At 38.8% G+C, this 19373-nt stretch overlaps 1 pseudogene; it reads left to right on the top strand.

The window, feature by feature from the left end:
* Positions 1-12300: 12300 nt before the first annotated feature.
* LOC118857575 lies at positions 12301-13080 on the top strand (annotated as a pseudogene).
* The last annotated feature ends 6293 nt before the right edge of the window (positions 13081-19373 follow it).

Here is a 19373-nt window from a genome sequence, read left to right as displayed (position 1 = left end):
GGTAGAAAGGGGTCAAGTTCTGAAGAGATTTAAAGTCAAACACAGCATGTTATATTTTTTCTTGGAGGTAATAGGAAGCCATTGAAATTTATTGAGTAATAGAATGACATGATCAGACTTGTGCTTTAGAAAAATTATTTTGGCAGCTGAGTGGAGGATAGATTGGAGTTGAGAGACAGGTGAAGCAGGGAGACCATTCATTCATTCATTCATTCAATAAACATTTATTAAGTGCCTACTATATGCCAGGTACTGTGCTGAGCACTGGAAATACAAAAAGAAGCAGAAGACAGTCCCTGCTCTCAAGGAGCTTATAGCATAATGGGAGCGACAACATGAAAACATACATATGTGTGTGTATATATATATATATATATACATATATATACATATACATATACATATATATGTAAGGCAAGCTATATATAAGATGAATAGGAAATAATTGACAAAGGAAAAGCACAGGAATTAAGAGGGGTCAGGGAAGGTTGCCTGTTGAAGGTAGGATTTTAATTAGAATTTAAAGGAAGCCAAAAAGCTTAGTAGTTGGAGAGGAGGGGGAAGACCATTCCAGTATTGAGGAACAGCCCGAGAAAATGCCAGAGCCAAGACATGGAGAGCTGTTCACCAAATAATAAGGAGGCCATTTAGAAGGCTACTGGATTGGTCCTTTGCCTCTGGTTGAGATTGATTTTCCCCCTTACCACCCTTCAGCATGTTCTCTTCCAGATTTCTTCAATATTTAAATTGAAACTAGGAAATTCCATTAAACTCTTACCTTGCCCCTGGGAACTAACAAAAACTCACTGGAGTTTCAACAAGTGACAAAACAGCGCTTAGCAATACTGGTGAGGGCAGGGTGTAACTGGTAACCTGCATTCCTACAGGTCAGATCTCTGTCCCTCTTAAACATCTCTTATCTATCGATGCTAGTGCTGCCCCTGGACCTGTAACTACAAAATTTGCTATCTCTTTACACTGAATCTCATTTATCATCATTTGACAACTACTTCTAGATTCCTTTCTACTTTCAGGAAAATTTTTAACCCAAACATCCTGGCCTTTTTCCATCTCCAAAGGCTTAGATTTTGGCATTAACATTAACATCTCCCCAAATCATCAAATGTTTCCTTTATAAAGCTTTACGCCAATGTCATTAAATTTTAGTATTCATACCATTAATTTCTTTAAAAAACATAATTATCAATGAATTGGATCATATTTGTGGGACTGATTGCATATTAGCATTATCTTTAGGCATGGGAGTTCATTTTTAGAATGCTTTACTCTGATACATCTTAAATCATCTCTGAACTCTGTTCTCCCTTTGGAAAATAAATGACCTTTGAGGTGGTAGAGGGGTAAGGAGTGTCCCTTCTGCCTCATTCATGGATTCCCTGAAGTATGTGTGCAGCCATCCTCATATACAATGTCATTTACTCTGTACCCATACTTCCTGAAGTAATTGTGCCTGGAATATATTCTACCCTTGTATATATCTTCAAAGAGTTGGAAAGGCCAGGCATAGGATATCACTAAAAAGAAATAGGAGGTGCAAAGACTGATATCACTGTAACTAAATAATTATTGACTCATTCAATAGCACTGAGGTGTTCAGTAGCAGATCCAGGATTTAAAGTAAGATCCACTGATTTCAAATTGGGTGTTCTTTTTATTTCCCTGAAGTATCATCTTCCTTATCCCTAGACCATAATCTTTCCCTTTCCTTCATCATAGACTAGGTAAAACTTGCCATGTTATGAGTTGTTTATATCTATCTGCAGGAGAGATGATGTTACTTGTAGAAATGTGTAGAGAATCATTCTGGGGTTTCCAAAAGTGCATTCTTTCTTTCTGAGCCCTTGTAATAGAAAGAATTTGGGTTCAATAGTGTCTGTGGTTGCTGTCCATGGTAGCTAAGGTCTAGTACAGTATTGTTCAGTTCTTCCTATGATGATTTTTAGCAGTCAGTAAAACATTTAATAACAAAGTTCCATAGAATCTCTGAGTTGTACCAACATACTTTTGCTTGAAGACCTCCAGTGATGAGAACTCCCTTACCTTCTAAGGCAAGCTTTTCCTCTTTGGGATAGCTCTAACCAGCCTCCACAACCTCCTTAAATTGATGATTGTCTCCCTAAATGCTGTTTCAGGAATCCCCCAGCCATGTTTCACTATCTCTTCTCTGGCTACCTTTCCACTAACTGCCTCATTTAATCAGATATACCCTTCCATCTCCTTTCTCTCTATACCTCTTCCAGTTCTGGAAACATGAACCATGATCATATCAACACTGTGTTCGTGGATGAAGTATGTCATCCACTCCCCTATGGCCACACTCATCATTCCTGTAGCCTCCAGGATCAATGTGTTCTTCCCTGGATACCACTCACTCATCTGTGTTGTTTCACCCAATAGAATGCAAGCTCTTTGAGAGCAGGAACTAAATTTACTGTTATATTTGTATTCCAAAGACTTTGCATAGTTCTTGGGACCATGTAAATACTTAATGTTGGGGAGGAGGCACTGGTCATTCATTTGTTTATTCATTAAGAAGTCTTTCCTTACACTCAAGTCTGAATTTGCTCCTGCAACTTCCTATCATTGCTCCCAGTTCTGCCATCAAAACTAAACAGAACAAGTTGAATCCTTCTTCCATGTGATAGTAGCTCTTGAGGTACTAGCAAACAGTTATTGTATTGTCATAATCCCTGTGTGTTCTCCCTTCTCTAGGTTAATTTTCCCCACCTCCTTCAGCTGATTCTTATATAGCATGATCTCAAGACTCCTCACCATCATGATAGTTCTTCTCTAGATGCTCTCCAGATATAAGTCCATTGAAGACTATAACATCTCTAGAGATGGACACAATACTGCTCTTAATTCAGCCCAAGTTGTCATTAGTTTATTTTTTATCTGCTATATCACTTTTGACCCATGTTGAGCTTGCCATTCCCTAGGCTTTTAAGCTCCCTTATGATCCTCTAAATTTATAAGCTGAAATGGGTCTTAGAGGTTATCAAATCCAATTCCCTCATCTTATAGATTAGGAATCTGAAGCCCAGAGAGGACAAGTCACTTGCCCAAAGTTACTTTCATAGCCATGGGTAGAGCTATGATTTTAATCCAGGTCCTTTGATTCTAAATCCAAAGCCCTATCCACTGTTCCAAGTTACCTTTATAATACACAAATCTTACTCAGATCAATTGATGTCCAGACACACCATCCTCATCTTGAACTTGAGAAGTTGGGTTTTTTTAGCCCACGTATAAGAGTTTATCTTTATCCCTATTAATTTTCATTTTATTTAATTCCGTTCATTGTACTAGATTGACAACATCTTTTGTGGTCCTGACTCTATCATCCAGGGTGTTAGCTATCCCTTTTAGCTTTGTGTCTTCCACAAATTGTTAAGGTTTCATCTTTGCAACTATCCAAATCATTGATAGGAATTTTCAACAGGACAGAGCCAATTGGAAATCCCTGAGGCACCCACACTGATCACCTTCTTCCAAATTGACATTTAACCATTTATGACTACTGTTTGGTTTTGGCCATTTAACCAGTTCATCTATATAATTAAATTATATCTTCTTGCCCTCATTTCTACATCTAAACCAGGGGTGTCCAAAATGCGGCTGTGGGCCGCATGTGGCCCGCAGTGTGATTTATGCGGCCTGCCTACAACATAGAAATTTATATAAATGCTTTAGTAAACGAAGCCCAGCTACCACAGAGCTCTCACTAAACCAGCAAATTGAAAAATATTGTCTATTGTTTCAATAAAAACCTAAGGTTAGACAGCTCTGATCTAAACCATAAGAATTTGCCATATGCTTTGTTGACATTTTAGTAAATCATATTACCACATTCCCCTGATAAATCAGTCTAATAACCCTAACTAAAAAGGAAATATGGTTAATATGACATGATTGATTCTTGATGAAGCCATAATGTCTCTTTGTCATCTCTACTTTGTTTCCTGGATGTTCACTTACAATCTCTTTAAAAATATCTTCTAGAATTTTCCCAGGAATCAAAGTGAAGTTCACTGGACTATAATGTTCAGACTTCATTCCCTTCCATTTAAAAAAAATCAAGACACTGCCATTCCCCAATCCTATGGAACTTTTCTTGTTGTCCCAAGTCTTTCAAAGATCACTGAGAGTGACTTAGGAATTACACCATCAATGCCCTAAGAAGGAATCCATCTGTCCCTATTGACTAAAATTCCTCAAGAACGTTGTCTTAGTCTCTCTCTATTTACCTTCTTTACTTTGAAAACCTATGTATTATAAAGACTCCTTCACTTTCTCCTATTTACTTCTGTCCTACCCCTCCTTACATGAAATTTGGGGCCCTTGGCCCTAACTCGTCAAAAGTAGCTGCTCTGGCTCTTTTTATGGTGGCAAAGAATTGGAAATTGAGGGGATGCCCATCAATGGGGAATGGCTGAACAAGTAGTGGTATAAGAATGTAATGTGATACTATTGTGCCATAAGAAATGGTGAGCAGGCAGATTTCAGAAAAACCTGGAAAGACTTACATGAACTGATGCTGAGTGAAGTGAGCAGAACCAGGAGAACATTGTACACAGTAACAGCATCACTGTGTGATGACTAACTTTGATGGACTTGGCACTTCTCAGCAATGCAAGGATCTAAGACCACTCCAAAAGATTTGTGTTGGAAAATGCTATCCACATCCAGAGAAAGAACTCTGGAGTCTGAATGCAGACGGAAGCATACTATTAGCTCTCTTGTTGTCGTTTTGTTTTGTTCCTTCTTTCTTGTGGTTCCTCCAATTGGTTCCAATTCTTCTTTACAACATGACTAATGTGAAAATATGTTTAATGTGAATGTATATGTCTATATTGCACACTGTCTTGGGGAGGGAGGAGGGGAAGGAGTGGGAGAAAATTTAAAACTCAAAATAGTATGGAAGTGAATGTTGAAAACTAAAAATTAATTAATTTTTTAAAAAAGAAGAGGAAAAGAAGTAGCTTCTCTGAGGATATGTATGGCAGAGAACTCCTAGGTGAATAACAGATGTTTTATATGTTACTCCCCTCCCTACATGCTAACGAACAGCTAAATTTGCCTTTTCCCCATTCCTCACACACAAGATCTGTAACACCTATGCTTTTGTGCTGGCCTTTTCACCTAAGTCTCTTAGAATCCCTCACTTCTTTCAAGATGGAGATCAAGCCCCATTTCTACAGAAAACCTTTTCTGATGTCCCCAACTACTAGTGCCCTCTCTCCCTAACTACTTTGTATTTATTGGGTATTTATTCTGTATGTATTACCCAGTGCTGTGTGAGGCAGTGGATAGAGTGCTGAACATGGAATCAGGAAGAACTGAGTTCAAACTCAGCTTCAGACACTGACTAGCTGTGCGACTCTGGGAAAGTCACCTAATCTATCTGCCTCATCTTCCTTATCTATGAAATGGGAATGATAATAGAGCATCTCCCTCCCAGGGTTGTTGTGAGGGTCCGATGAGATAATATTGGAAAGGTTACTTTGAAAACCTTTAAGTGTATTATTTTTGTTATTGTTCACGTGCACGTTGTCCTCTGCACTCCTCTTTCTCTCTTTCCTTTCTCTTCTTTTTTTCTTCCCTTCTCCCTCTCCTCTCCTTTCTGCTTTCCCCCTTTTCCTCTCTTCTCCTTTCCTTCCCTGTCGATTTTAGAAACGAGAGGTCTATATGACCATATATTAAGACCAAACTGGGTTCTTGTGGGAGGGACTAATTTATAATATAATCTCATCCCATTTGTAGGAATTCCTCTGAGTCTATGTCATTGGAGTTTTTGCTAAGAATTATACTCTCAAATCATGAAAGCCATTTTTCTAGATATACATATTGATACTGAGCTAAAACAATTTCCCTTAGAATCTATATCCTTGTAAGTATTAAATCTCTCTCTGTCTGTCTCTCTCTGTCTGTCTCTCTCTTTCTGTCTGTCTCTGTCTGTCTCTCTGTCTCTGTCTCTGTCTCTCTCTTAAACATCTCAATCTCTGAGTGCCTGTCTGAAGTAGGAAAGCATGGAGCTTTCAACAGTTTCACAGGTCTTGCTCAAGTCATACATCAAGTGAGTGGCGGTTCTGTATAAGAACCAAGGCATCTAGGAATGTATTATGATTGAGTATTCAAAGGCAGTTAAAGGAATAATTCCCCACTTCATCCCTACAACCAATTCCCCGTGGATTCATGTTAACGAAACACAAAGCAGCAATTTCAAAGTAAAAGTTTTTACAAAGTACAATTCTGTACGTTGATTCGAATGGGCATTACAACTGATGACCCACTGGAGGATAGGCTTTTGTTACATGGAGAGCACATTCAAGTCTAACTTATAAAGTCAATCACCTTCAATCATTCATTACCCTACAACGCACTTCTAGCTCTGCAAATGTCAATACCTTTCTAACATAAATCTGAGGAAGCACTGGAGAAATAATGAATAAGGGATTAGTATGTCCTGAATTTAGGGTATAAAGTTAAAAGTAAAGAGAAAAACAGAATGTCATCTTAATAAATCTTTGAAAACAGTCATTTGGCCCTGAATCACATATTGTCTTGTCAGGTCTTTTATTGCTTTCTTGCTACTTAACTAGGGTAGATCAAAAGAAGTTCTAGACTAATTTGGTGAGTTTACTAGGAGGTGAGATTTTGGGATATTTGCTGAAGGGAATTCCCTCATAAATTTGATGAACGTTTGTACTCTGTCCACTCCGGAACAACCTGCATACTAATGTCTTCCTAGAGTAGTGTGGTGGGTAACTGGGAGGCCCTGGGAAAGATTATAAAATGACAGTTCCAGGCTAAGGACGGTGAGATTAGAAATCAGAATTTGAGTATAAAGCAGATATTGTGAGACTGGTGGGTCCCATGCCCACTACATTCAGAGAAACCTATAGTCAAGTCTTGCTTATCCATATCGCTTAGTTAGTGCTCCAAGTGACATTAAGAAGGGAACACACCAAAAGGGCAAGACAAGGAGCATAATTTACAGAGGTACAGGCAACGTCAGTATCAGTATTGGAGGGCTTACCCAATAGGCCACACAGTAGCCCGAGATGTTGGCTCTTAGAAGATGAGATAGGTGATGGACTGAAAGTTGATTACAGTAGATCCAGAAGTAATAGTAAGGACTGTCCAGGGTAGGGCACCTGAAAGGGGAATCAAATGAAAATGGTTCCCACCAAATTCAGGGTATCTGGTAGCAAGCTCAGCAATTGCTGAGGTTGGCAGCCCAGGTAGCCAACTTCAGCAAAATAGATATGAAGACCATATGAGATTCCTTGTGACAGTGGCCACAGAAGGGCTCAAGTCCAGTCAGATGAGGGCAGTGGAAGCAGAAGCTCATAGGTGCTCTGAATGTGGTGAATCAAGAATGCAGGGAGAAGTAGGAGTAGTGCAAAGGAGAATTCTCCCAAGGCTAGTAAAAAGCAAAATCTCTCTGACACTGGTGGTGGGGGGTGGGTCCTATTAAGTCACAGGGGTGACTTTGGGAGTAAACACAAGAATGAAGAGTTTGTAGCCAAATAATATAACTAAAGCCTCAGGCAACTTTCTAAGACTATGTGATCTGAATCAAGGATAGGAGCTCTCACCTAGATGAAATCACAGATTTTAGGCCTAATTAGTTTGGGATGTATATACAGATATAGATATGTAGATATATAGATATAGATACATATACCATGACTCCCCAAATAGTTTGTTAGTTCTTTGAGAACAATCTGACACAGCCACCACATGGGTTCAAGCCTTCATCACCTTATCCCCTGGTCAAAACAGCCTTCTTATTCGCCTTCCCACCCGCAAATTCCTTTATCCCATCTCTAATTCATTCTCCACACAGCTGCCAGAGTGGATTTCCAAGAGTATGGATCTGACAAAATGTCATTCTTCTACTTGATAATCTCCAGTAATTCCCTGTTACCTCTGGGATCAAGTATAAACTCCTGCCATATAAAACCCATCACAATCTAACTCCACCCCATCTTTCCAGCTTTATTACACATTCCTACCCCCTTTATGGTCCCTACTATCCCTCCCTCATTCATGGCGCTCTATCTCTGAGCCTTTGCCCTGGCCATCCTTGTTGCCTGGAATGCATTCCCTCCTCACCTCTTCCTCTTGGATGCCTTTAAGGCTCACCTTAAATTCCACCTTTAAAACAAGTCTTTTCCTGACCCAAGTCCTCTCCTAAACCATCACTCTGTCCCAGCACCCACTCCTGCCCCACTCCCCCTGGCCCAACCGTTAGGATACTCTCTCCCTAAAAAATCATAAGATCATTGATTTAGGGCTACAAGAGACCTTAAAAACTGAGTCCAACCCCTTTGTTTTTCAGATGTGGGAAATAAGATGCAAAGGGTTCACCCAACTAGTGAGTGTCTGAAATGGGATTTGAATCAAGATTTATTCTTCTAATAGTCCAATACTATGCAGCTCACCTCATTGCCTCTCACTAATCACCCTGAATCTGTTTTTCCCAAACATGCACATATGTGCATGCTGTTCACCCTTTTCCTCCACCACCAAACTCTTTCATCGTTACTTTTGTATTGCCAGCACTTAGCCTAGTGTCTGGAACATAGTAAGTTTTTAATCAATCTTATTGAATGATAGATTTATTGTCAGCACCTGGCACAGTACACAGTATATAGAAAGTATTTAATAAATGCTTCCTTTCATGTATGCTAGGTCTTATCCCCCCCAATTTTTTCATATTAGTAGTGTCATATTTTCATCAAGGCTGTTGTGATTAGTCCACACCTAAGACGACTAGGCTACATAAAAGACAGAGCATTTGACTTGGACTCAGGAAGACCTAAGCTCAAATATTGCCTTAGACAATTCCTAGCTGTGTGACCCTGGGCAAGTACCTTAATCCCTCTAAGCCTCAATTGTCCCACATATAAAATCAAAGATGCCAACAAGCACCTATTTCTTAGGCTTGTTGCCAGGATCCAGTGAGTTAATATACATAAAGTGCTTTATAAACCTTAAAGTTGTAGATAAATGCTATTATTCCAGCAACCCAGAGAGGGAAGAAGAGTAATCTTTCTGACCAAAACTTTAGAATTGTAAGGACTGTCCAAAGGACTTAGTCTTTTGCAGTGATCCTCCACAATCCTGAGCAGAACAAAAGCATTCCTTACAGATTTTCATTCATCCATGCCAAGAAGGGTGCCCAAAAGGGAAAATATTATATATTTTAAAAAGAAAAGCACACAGTACAGTTTTGTGTACAATTCTCCTTTTCTGTTCTACTATGCATAGAGAAATGGTCATTATATTTGGTGTTGGTTCACTCAAGATAAAAATAAGTAAAATTTTAAAAGAAATATAATGGACAAGTAGCTATTTATAAAGTTTTTTGTTCATTCATTCACTCCCTACATCAGGGTGTTCATTTTAAGATGCCCCATATTACAGGTCATTTCAAGGTCATCTGCAGAGCCTGGAAGTTGCCACCAAGATGGGGTCAACTTTTACTACCCCAATTCAAAATATCCTTTCCATTCCTTGAATCTTTATAATGCTTAGGTGTGCCACACACTTTTGACTTTTGTTATAACAATAATCCTAAATTTGTATAGAACATGATGGTTTTGTGAAATTGCATTTTCACCTATACAGCACATAATCTCATTAGTGCTTCATCAAAACTCTGTTAGACAGGCACAATGAGTACTTAGTTATCACCTCCAAAAAGAAGCTCAGGAGCTCTGTGAGCTACTACAGGCAGTTGCATGTACTCAATGCAAGGGTACATTTATCTACTGGCTTCCCTCTAGGGTTGAAAAGGGTGAACACCTATTGAGAGCCCAGTGGTTTCCACTAACTTTATGTAGAAATGTCCCCTCTCTTTTTTAACAGCAACAACAAAAGTTACTCCCTACACACTCTTGTAAAACTATATATGCCAATAAATAATTCTGTTAGTTTAGTTTTTGTTCAAATAAACTTAAGAACTTATTACAATTTTATAATAAACAAATGAATCCTAAACAAATGATAAGTATTAATAAAGTGCTGCCTTTGTGGGCACAGGTTCATAGAGATGAGACTTTTGAGGTCCAACCACTGCTTTTTACACTTGAAGAAATAGGAGTAAGGTGGTGAATGACTTGCCCAAAGTTGTGAACCCCCAAAACTTTCATTTTTAGACCTCTGACTCCAAATCTATCACTTTTCCCACCTTTAGCTTATCCAGGGAACAAACCTAAGAGGGTTAATGCTCCCTCCCCTACACTTCAAACTTCCCCACAGGGATGTATTAGGTATCTGAAACCAAGAGTGTGGGAAGAGTTTCAGTTTGCCACCCTGCCCCTCAACAAGGTCATAACAGTCAAGACCCCTGGCCCTCCCATCAGTCTGATAGATGGGGAGCCTTGGGGTAGGAGAGATAAGAATATCAAAGATTTCTAGCCCCAGACAACTTGGAAAGACAGGTGGGAGACATCTAATTATCACTGGAATGTACTGTCTGATTAAGTGGGGGTGGAGGCCAGGGCCTCCCAGAGGAGGAAGATTTGGAAGGGAAGGGAGGCAGGAAGAATCACACCTGAACCTTGAGGCTGGCCCATCCTGGCTTGCTCCTTTCTGCAACTCCCCACCAGCTACAACAAATTCACACCAGGTTAGTTTTGTTTTGTTGACTTTATTTTCACTGGAAAAGGTGGGTGTATTTATGTGGGAGTCTTGCTTTAAGATACCCAATAATTTAGGTCATAGTTTTGCACATCTCTCTCCCTTTCAACCTCTAGAAAGACTCTGTCCCAGTGGATCAACACCACTATTTGGAAAACTCTGCATTATGTTGTGGTAATTCAGCCCCCCCAAAAAAATCAACCCTGAATCTTCTGTCTAGAGTGATGGTGTCATCCCTGTAACCTTGAAAAAAAGATAAATAAATCTGATTTCCCATCTACAAGGTAAGTCTCAACTAGCTTTTGTGGCCTGGTGTTTTTACCTATTTTGTGTATCATGGATCAGTGAACTTGGTGAAGTCCGTAAAGTCCCTTTCAGAATAATTTTAAACACATAAAATAAAATACAAAAGGTTATAATTACATTGAAACAAATTACATCGAAATATATTATCAAGATATTTTTCAAAACTAAGTTCACAGATCTCAGGCTTACTCTAGGGAGAAAACTCTCACTGCAATATAAGTAATGCAGAAAATTGAAAAATTGTAATAAGAGTAAGATGTTTTTAATTTTTATTTTCAGTTCCTAATTTTCTCCCTCCTTAACCCCTCCTCTATTCATTGAGAAGACAGTACATATGATATGTATCATATACAATGTTTCACACTTAATCACCATTACAATATTGCTCTTACTGTATACAACATTCTCCTAGCTCTGCTAACTTCACTTTGCATCAATTCATATAAGTCTTCCTAGGATTTTCTGAAACCATTCTCTTCAGGATTTCTTACAGCACAATAGTATTCCTTCACAATCACATACAACAACTTGTTCAGCCATTCCCCAATTGATGGGGGATTCTTTGCCACCACAAAAAAAAAGAGCTACCATAAAGATGTTTGTACATGTGAGTCCTTTTCCTTCTTAGTTGATCTTCTTGGGGTATAGACCTAGAATAGGTGTTACTGGGTCAAAGGCTATGCAGTTTTATAGCTATATGGGCATAGCTCCAAACTGTTCTTCATAATGGTTGTTCTAGCTCACACCTCCACCAGCAGTGCACCAGTGTACATATGTTCGCAAAGTCCCTCCAGGGTTAGTCATTTCCCTTTCTGTCATCTTAGTCAATCTAATGGATTTGAGGAAGTGCCTCAGAGTTGTTTAAATTTGCCTTTCACTATTTTTAGAGATTATGGGCATTTTTTTAATATGACTGTTGAGAGCTTTGATTTCTTATTCTGAAAACTGCCTGTTCATATCCTTTGACTATTGGAGAATGGCCCTTAAAAAAATAAATTTGGCTCAGTTCTCTATATATTTATAAAATGAGGCTTTGATCAGAGGAACTTGCTGTAAAATTCCCCTCCCTCCCAGTTTCCTTCTTTTTTTTTTCTAATTTTGACGGCATTTAGTTTTGTTTCTGAAAACCTTTTCTCTGCAATAAAAATTATTCATTTTACCTCCCATGATCCTCTCTGTCTCTTGTTTGATCATGAACTATTCTTCTATTCAGAGATCTGACGGGTAATTTTTTTTTCCGCTGCTCCCTTAATTTACTTATGACATCGCCTTTTATGGCTAAATCACGTGCTCCGCGTCACTTCCCTATCAACCGATTCCATGGCGATGGCAAGCTCAGTCGCAACGGCCACGATCAGAGTCCCGGGGGAGGGAGAGATCGGGGTGGGGAGAGAACAGAGACTGAAGGGACCTGGTCGCTCCCAGGCTGTGCCTCCCCGGTGGCCCGGATGGGAGAAATCTACTTCTGCCGTCTGGATAATACTTGGCCCTCAACGGAGGGGATCCATTCCCTTGTGAATGACCCAGAAGGATGAGCGGGATTCTACACACATTATGCGGGCTTTAACCGTGGCTGGATGAATGGATGAACAACAACCGTTTGGCCTGAAACAAGACTATGAAGGAAGCTGTTCTGAAGAACTCTGAGAAGTACCTAAGTGAGCTGGCAGAGCAGCCTGAGTGTGAGATCACCCACAACCAGAAATGCAAGCATGAGATTAACCATGTACAGAAGACCTACCTACAATTGACTCCCACAATAGCAGCACTAGACATGGAGAACAAGGTGATTACCAAGGTGAAGTATGCGGACAAGATATTGGAAACTGTGAAATTGATGCCTGGTAATTCTTCCTATTAGCAGAAAATTGTGGGAAACAGCCCAAACTTTGGCTGTATGAATACTTCCTGAAGTACATTTAGTTTGAGAAGAGCCACCATTTCCATTTGGGGCAGTGCCAGTGAAGACAGAAATCTATTGAAAAAAACAACATCTTGGTATATGCAGTGGATGGCAAAGACTATAAGATTTATTTCCAAAACCTGTATCTATTGGCCAAACTGTTTCTGGACCACAAGAGACTTGTCACTAAAAAATAGATAGCTAGATAAATAAATTAGTGGATAGATGAATAAATAGGTAGATAGATGGACGGACAGACAGATGGATGGACGGATGGACAGACAGATGGACAGATGGACAGATGGATGGATGATAGGTCATGTACCCCTTTTGAACTTGTGAGATATTGGTCTATTCCTAGTTTCTGCCAGACTACTTCCCTTTTTATCTCAGTAGTTTTTGTCGAATAGTGAGCCCTTATTCCAGCAGCATTGTTTTTATAAGTATTAATTTGGTAGTTTGTCATTGAATATGCATTTGTATGCCACTGAATGAGTAAATCAATTTACCCCAATGTCATTTTTATTATAGTGGCTTGGCATACCCATGAGCAATTAAGATTTCTCCAATTGTATAGATTTGTTTTTGTGTGAAGAGTGTTTTGCAATTATGTTCCTGTATATCCTGTGTGTGTTGAAAGTAAGATTTTTTTCCTCAATAATAATCTCTCTTGATATCTTTTGATCCCAATTGTCAAAGAACTCGTTCAAATTATAACACATTGCCTCAAAGCAGCTAAGAAACTGCCCTCTTCTTGGTTGACCAGGCTAATAGAAAAAAGCTCAGATAAATGCACATATTCAATGATCTTGTCCTGATTCCAGATTCCTGTAAATAAATGGCAAGGCTGTAGTTCTACTGTTAGATAAATTTGTTTACAGACACTTCTGCATCATCTTCAGAAAGAAAAGGAGGAATTACAAAGATAGTAGGAAGGATGAAGATATCTTGTCAAAACAGAGTAGCAGGAGGAAAAACCTAAATAAATCCTTTTCTTGTGTTTGGTCTAGGCTTCCATTCTGATCTGTGTTCCCATAGAGAAAAAGAGTAAGTAACTTGGAAAGCATCTTCTCTTAAGATGGAGAGGCTCTCCTTTTCCTCCATTCAACAATATCGAAAAGTCACTAACACTCAGGGAGGTTAGTCTTTGTGCTTTGTCAAAGAGAAGAATGATTTTGAGGCCATTCAGGAGCCAGTGAGAAGGCTAGTCTGGCTAAAACTGCCAGGCTGTGGGGAAGAAGTGAGGAAAGAGGTTTTAAAGTTAGAATGGAGGCTCTCGCCTCTCGCTCCTTCCCCCACCCCCAAACTATGACATTGATTCTTGTGAGATGCCTGGAAGAAGGAAGAGCAGGAATAGGAAGAATTCTAAGTAAACTCAGAGATTGTATGGGAATATTGTTGTGCAGGAAATGATGAGCTGGTGGATTTAGAAAAATATAGAAAGACTTGGACACATGAAGGAAGATGCTATCCACCTTCGGAGAAACAGATGACAAATGGAAATAAGCATATGCATTATGCATATATGTATGAGTACACATATATGTGTATATATGTATTTTATATATGTCTATATGTATATGTTTATATATAAATACATATATACACACACATACACACATATATATTTCCACACTTAATGGGGGGGAGTAGGAAAAAAAAAGTAAAAAGTGCACAGTAGAGGACAAAAGAAGACATGCAAGGGAGCAAAGATGGGCAGCTTTAATATTAATGTGTAGTATTCATTATATAGGTTTTCTTGAAATGGAACTGTATTGCTTTATATTGAATCCTCTCTTCTGCTGTGTACATGGCAATTTTTTTTCTTTTCAAGTTTAAAATAAATTTAAAAACTTAAAAAAATAAAGAATAAAACTGATAGCCTGGGGAAGCTAGATGGTGCAGCAAGTAGAGCACTGGCCCTGGAGTCAGGAGGACCTGAGTTCAAATCCAGCCTCAGATACTTGGCATACTTACTAGCTGTGTGATCTTGGGCAAGTTACTTAACCCCAATTGCCCTGCCTTCCCCCCTCCAAAAGAAAACCTTATAGCCTAAAAAACAGTTTTGGGTGCAAGTTAAATTACTATTAGTAACAACATAATACAAATGTATATTAAATAACAAAATAAAATGTATTTTTAGTACAACAATCCTATGAAGAATGAACAAGTATCTCCACTTTTCAGATGGGGAAAGTGAGAGATTAAGGGATTTGCTCAAATCAAGGTCACAAAACCAGTAAGAAACAATCAGAACCTGAACCCAAGCCTTCTATCTCCAAGCAGAGAATTCTTTCCAGTGTAAGACACAACATATATTGTTTCAATCTGGACAATTCAGGGGACAGTGAATGAAGTGGGGAGACAAGTGTAAGTGATGTTCCTGCATCAACCATCCAGGTATTCTATCTACTTCGCTGAATTCATCAGCCAATTGGATAATTTTCTTCACTATAACTAGCATGGAAAATACCCTAAAACTAATTTCCTTTGGTTTTTGAGATTTGGGCCTTAGATTGGTAGGTTGGTTTTTTTTTAAAAAACCTGATGCATTTCTAAAAGAAAGGTTTTGCTAGCCAATATTATTGGCTATGTGCAACGTGCAAGCCTGTGTGAATTATGGCCAGAGACACTCAAGCATTCTTGTCCCAGACGTGAATGCTAAGCCCTCGGGTTGTATTTTAGAAGGGAAAAGCACAATCATCAAGCTGTCTGTTATCTCTGAAATAGAATTTCTCATTTCACTAGGTCAGCACCTGCTGTATTTAAGAATAATCCCATACTGGGAGCCTGAGCTTTAAGGAGGCATAGTCTTTTTCAGCATAATGTGAAATAAAAAGGTTTGTAAGGGCCAACCTTAAAAAAAACTGGGTGGTATTATCTCTGGGCACTTATTTCTGCTGTCTAAGGATGCCCTTTGTCATGGCTTACAGGTTCATTAGTGGAGTCAAACCCAGAACTTGTTTCTTATTGTAGGTGTGTTTAGCAGAGATGGATAATTACGTGCCATTAGAGTGCAATTTCAGTCTGGTCCTGGAGAGAGACTTCATCAACCTTATAATTATGAAGCTAAAACACTTCTATTATTAGAGTGAAGGGATGAATGACAGTTTTATCATGGTTTCCTGACCTTTGACCTATCTACAGTAACAACATGTATTTCAGGAATAGGTTGCTAATGTGCATAATGGCAGAAAACATGGTCCTTCCTATCCTTGTATATAATCATGGTGCCTCTATAACAGAGGTTCTTAACCTGAGGTCTGTGAACTTATTTTAAAAAAATCTTCAGATAACTGTTACTTCTTTTCAAAGGAATTTTCAAAACAAAATAAAATGTGGTACTGCTCTGAATTTGCCTTATTTTTGAAGCTCACAATTATCCCCTTAGTCTCTTTTTAGAATCAGTTATAAGTTTTTTGTTCCTTCCAAAATGAGACCAACAAGTTCAAGGTTGACTTTTAAATCTGAAGTTGTTTGGCACTAAGTCATCGGGATTTGTAAAAAGCAAAAAAAAAAAAAAAAGGGAATGGGAGGAGGGATGTGAATAATTCAGGCAAGGTAAAATTCTTTTGTGATTATATTAACTTGGATGATTCAAATGAAAACAGGAAAACCAAGAATTTTGCCTGATTAACCTAGATAATTTTCTTCATCATCTACTTTGTTTTGATAATTGGGGCAAGGACACCAAAGCCTGACTTAATCTCCTCTCCTATAAGCTAACTCCTCAGTCTGAGAGTGTGACCCTCTGCCATGGCAGCAGCAACCAGATAAATAAATTTCATTACTAGATAGATTACTGTGGGAGCTATGATTTAGAAGTAGATGGGACATTTGAAATCATCTAGTCCAAAGCACTCATTTTTACAGATAAGGGAAAGGAGGCCTGAAGCAGTGAAATGACTTTTCCAAGATTACCAGTATATCCTGATGCATTATCTAAGGATATAGGATAATACAGGACATAGGTTAGAGTTGTGTAATGTTTCTGGGATGAAGGTGGTTACGAAGTATTCATTCCACTAGAGGGGCAAGGAATTGAATGTTTTACTGAATATCAGGCTTTGCAACTGTTTCTGAATTTGATTTCCCTATGACTAAGATAAATAAACCTCACCAAGAGACTTGTGAATTTCATCAGTATCTCTCATATTTGTCTCATCTCTACTTCACCACTACAAGCACCCTATTTCAGGTTCTCATAATCCCTGACTCTTCTAATAATCTCTTGTAATTGGTCTCCCTGCCTCTATATCTCCCTGCTCCACTCAGTTATAACTTAACATTCCTGAAGTTCAGCTCTAACATTGTGCAATATCAATTAATTTGGGACATTTTTACTGTTTTAGAATGACAAATTTATTGTCTTTGATTGAGCCTTCCTAGGTGCAAAGCCCCAGGCCCAAACCCCTGTCTACTAGGTGTTATAAGCCTATGTGGGCATGAAGCCCTCAGGGTCCTGAGGGGAGTTGCTAAGACCAGAGCCAATAGTAGGAGCCTAAGTTCTGGTCGCTCAGAAGACAGCTAAAGAGTGTATAAAAAGAGAAAGCAGAGCTATTTGCGGGGGGGGGGGGGGGGGGCTCTCACTCTTGGAGGAGCATTGATGTTGAGACTCTGGGCAGCTGTAGCTAAGAGTCCTCCAGCTTGTGAACCCAGATGTTGATGCTTTCTTGGTAACTCTGAATTGTATTTGGTCTGTTTATAATATATCTTTGTAATTTATTTGTATTTGCTCTGAAGTTCAGGGTGCTGGCTTTTTCCCCTGAACTAAGTGAATGACATATGTATATGTTGGATTAAAGTAAGATCGTTAACCCCTTAACTTTATTTTCCTTAGTAAAGCAGATCAAAGAACCTGTGCTGGCAGCGTCCTCGTTGTTGGGCTCATGTTGGTTTTTACCCCCACAGCAGCTGCTAGCCAAATTGTTGCAACACTTTGTCATTCCCTTGTCAACAGCCTCTTGTGGCTTCCTATTCCCTCTAGAATAGAAGCAATAAAACTTTTGTGTGGCATTTCAAACGTTTTACAATATGGCTCCAGTCTATCGTTTATCCTCATGTAGTCTATGCTCCAGGCAAACTGCTTATTTGCTGCCCCTGGACTGAACATTCTATTTCCCACCTCTGTAATTTTCCAAAGGCTATCAACCATTCCCAGAATGTTTTCCCTCACCATCTCTACTTCTTACAACTCCTACTTCCTTAAGTATCTTCTCTTTCAAGAGGGCTTTCATGTTTTCCCATTGTTACTTTGTATATGTATGTGTGTATGTATATATATTTATACATATACCCTGTATTTAATTATCTATGAACATTCTGCATCTTCCTATAAGCTTTTTAAGGACAAAAATTGTCTTGCTTTCAATGCTTAGCACAATCCCTGGCACATATAGTATACTTAATCAAAAAGCATTCTTTATCTCTTAGATAGACTTAACTAAGGATATAATGGAAGAAGTAGGGACCTTGGTTTAAAAACTAAGATTCATGCTGTGTTTCTTTTCTCATTTCAATGAAATGGGACAACGTGAGGCTGGTGACTTTTGCCCAGCCCTTCCTCACTGAAAGCCAATTCACTTGCATGTCATAGCATCATCTCCTTGATATCATAGTCCTCTTCGAAAATGAAGGACAAACAACTAACTAGAAATGTAATAAAGAAATGCAGGCAGACTTAAATACTTCATGAACTTGTTCATTTAAATTAAAATTAGATTTTTTAAAAGTTATTGTGGGTTTTTTGTTGTCGTTGTTTCGTTTTTAGGCAATTGGTGTTAAATGACTTGCCCAGGGTTACATAGCTAGTTAGTGTCGAAAGCTGGATTTGAATTCAGGTCCGCCTGACTTCAAGGTCAGTGCTCTCTCTATTGCACCACTTAGCTGCCCCCTAAATTTTTTTAAATAATTGTCAAATTCCTATTTAGGTATGCTAGTCTATATAAGTACTACATTTTCATTCATGTTAGATTTTCTTTCTTTTTAGAAGAAAAGAGAGTGGTTTGGTGCTAATTTTCCAGATCTTTTGACAAACTATTATAACGTTGTCAGAGACTCTAACATGACATGAAGGGATGATTTCTCTCACGTTTCTGACTCCTTGCAGTCATCAAGATTACCAGAAATTCCATTATCTCATGGCAAGCGGAGTATCATCACCAGCTCTTGTCCTAAGCACATGGTTCATAAGGCTCATGGAATCAACAGGTTTATTTACAGGTCAGCAACAACAAACAGAACTCATATCGGGGCTCATGAGGAATAATTACATGCACCAGTGAACAACTCTGCCCCAGATGCCTGTATAACCTCGATCACTTATATTCATTTCCCTGATAAGGGCTCCCAGTAGATATTGCTTCTAGTTTGACTCCTCAACACGTCTCTTACTGAGACTACTGAGCCCCCTGTTTGTGAGGAGATTGTCACAGTGCCAGACCATAGCAGAGTTTTTAGTAATGTCAATCACACTTGTACAAACATCCTT

Source organism: Trichosurus vulpecula, chromosome 7 (genome assembly GCF_011100635.1).
Source record: "Trichosurus vulpecula isolate mTriVul1 chromosome 7, mTriVul1.pri, whole genome shotgun sequence".
Taxonomy (NCBI): domain Eukaryota; kingdom Metazoa; phylum Chordata; class Mammalia; order Diprotodontia; family Phalangeridae; genus Trichosurus; species Trichosurus vulpecula.
The sequence above is the reverse complement of the archived record's forward strand: the minus strand, read 5'-3'. Positions and strand labels throughout refer to the sequence as shown.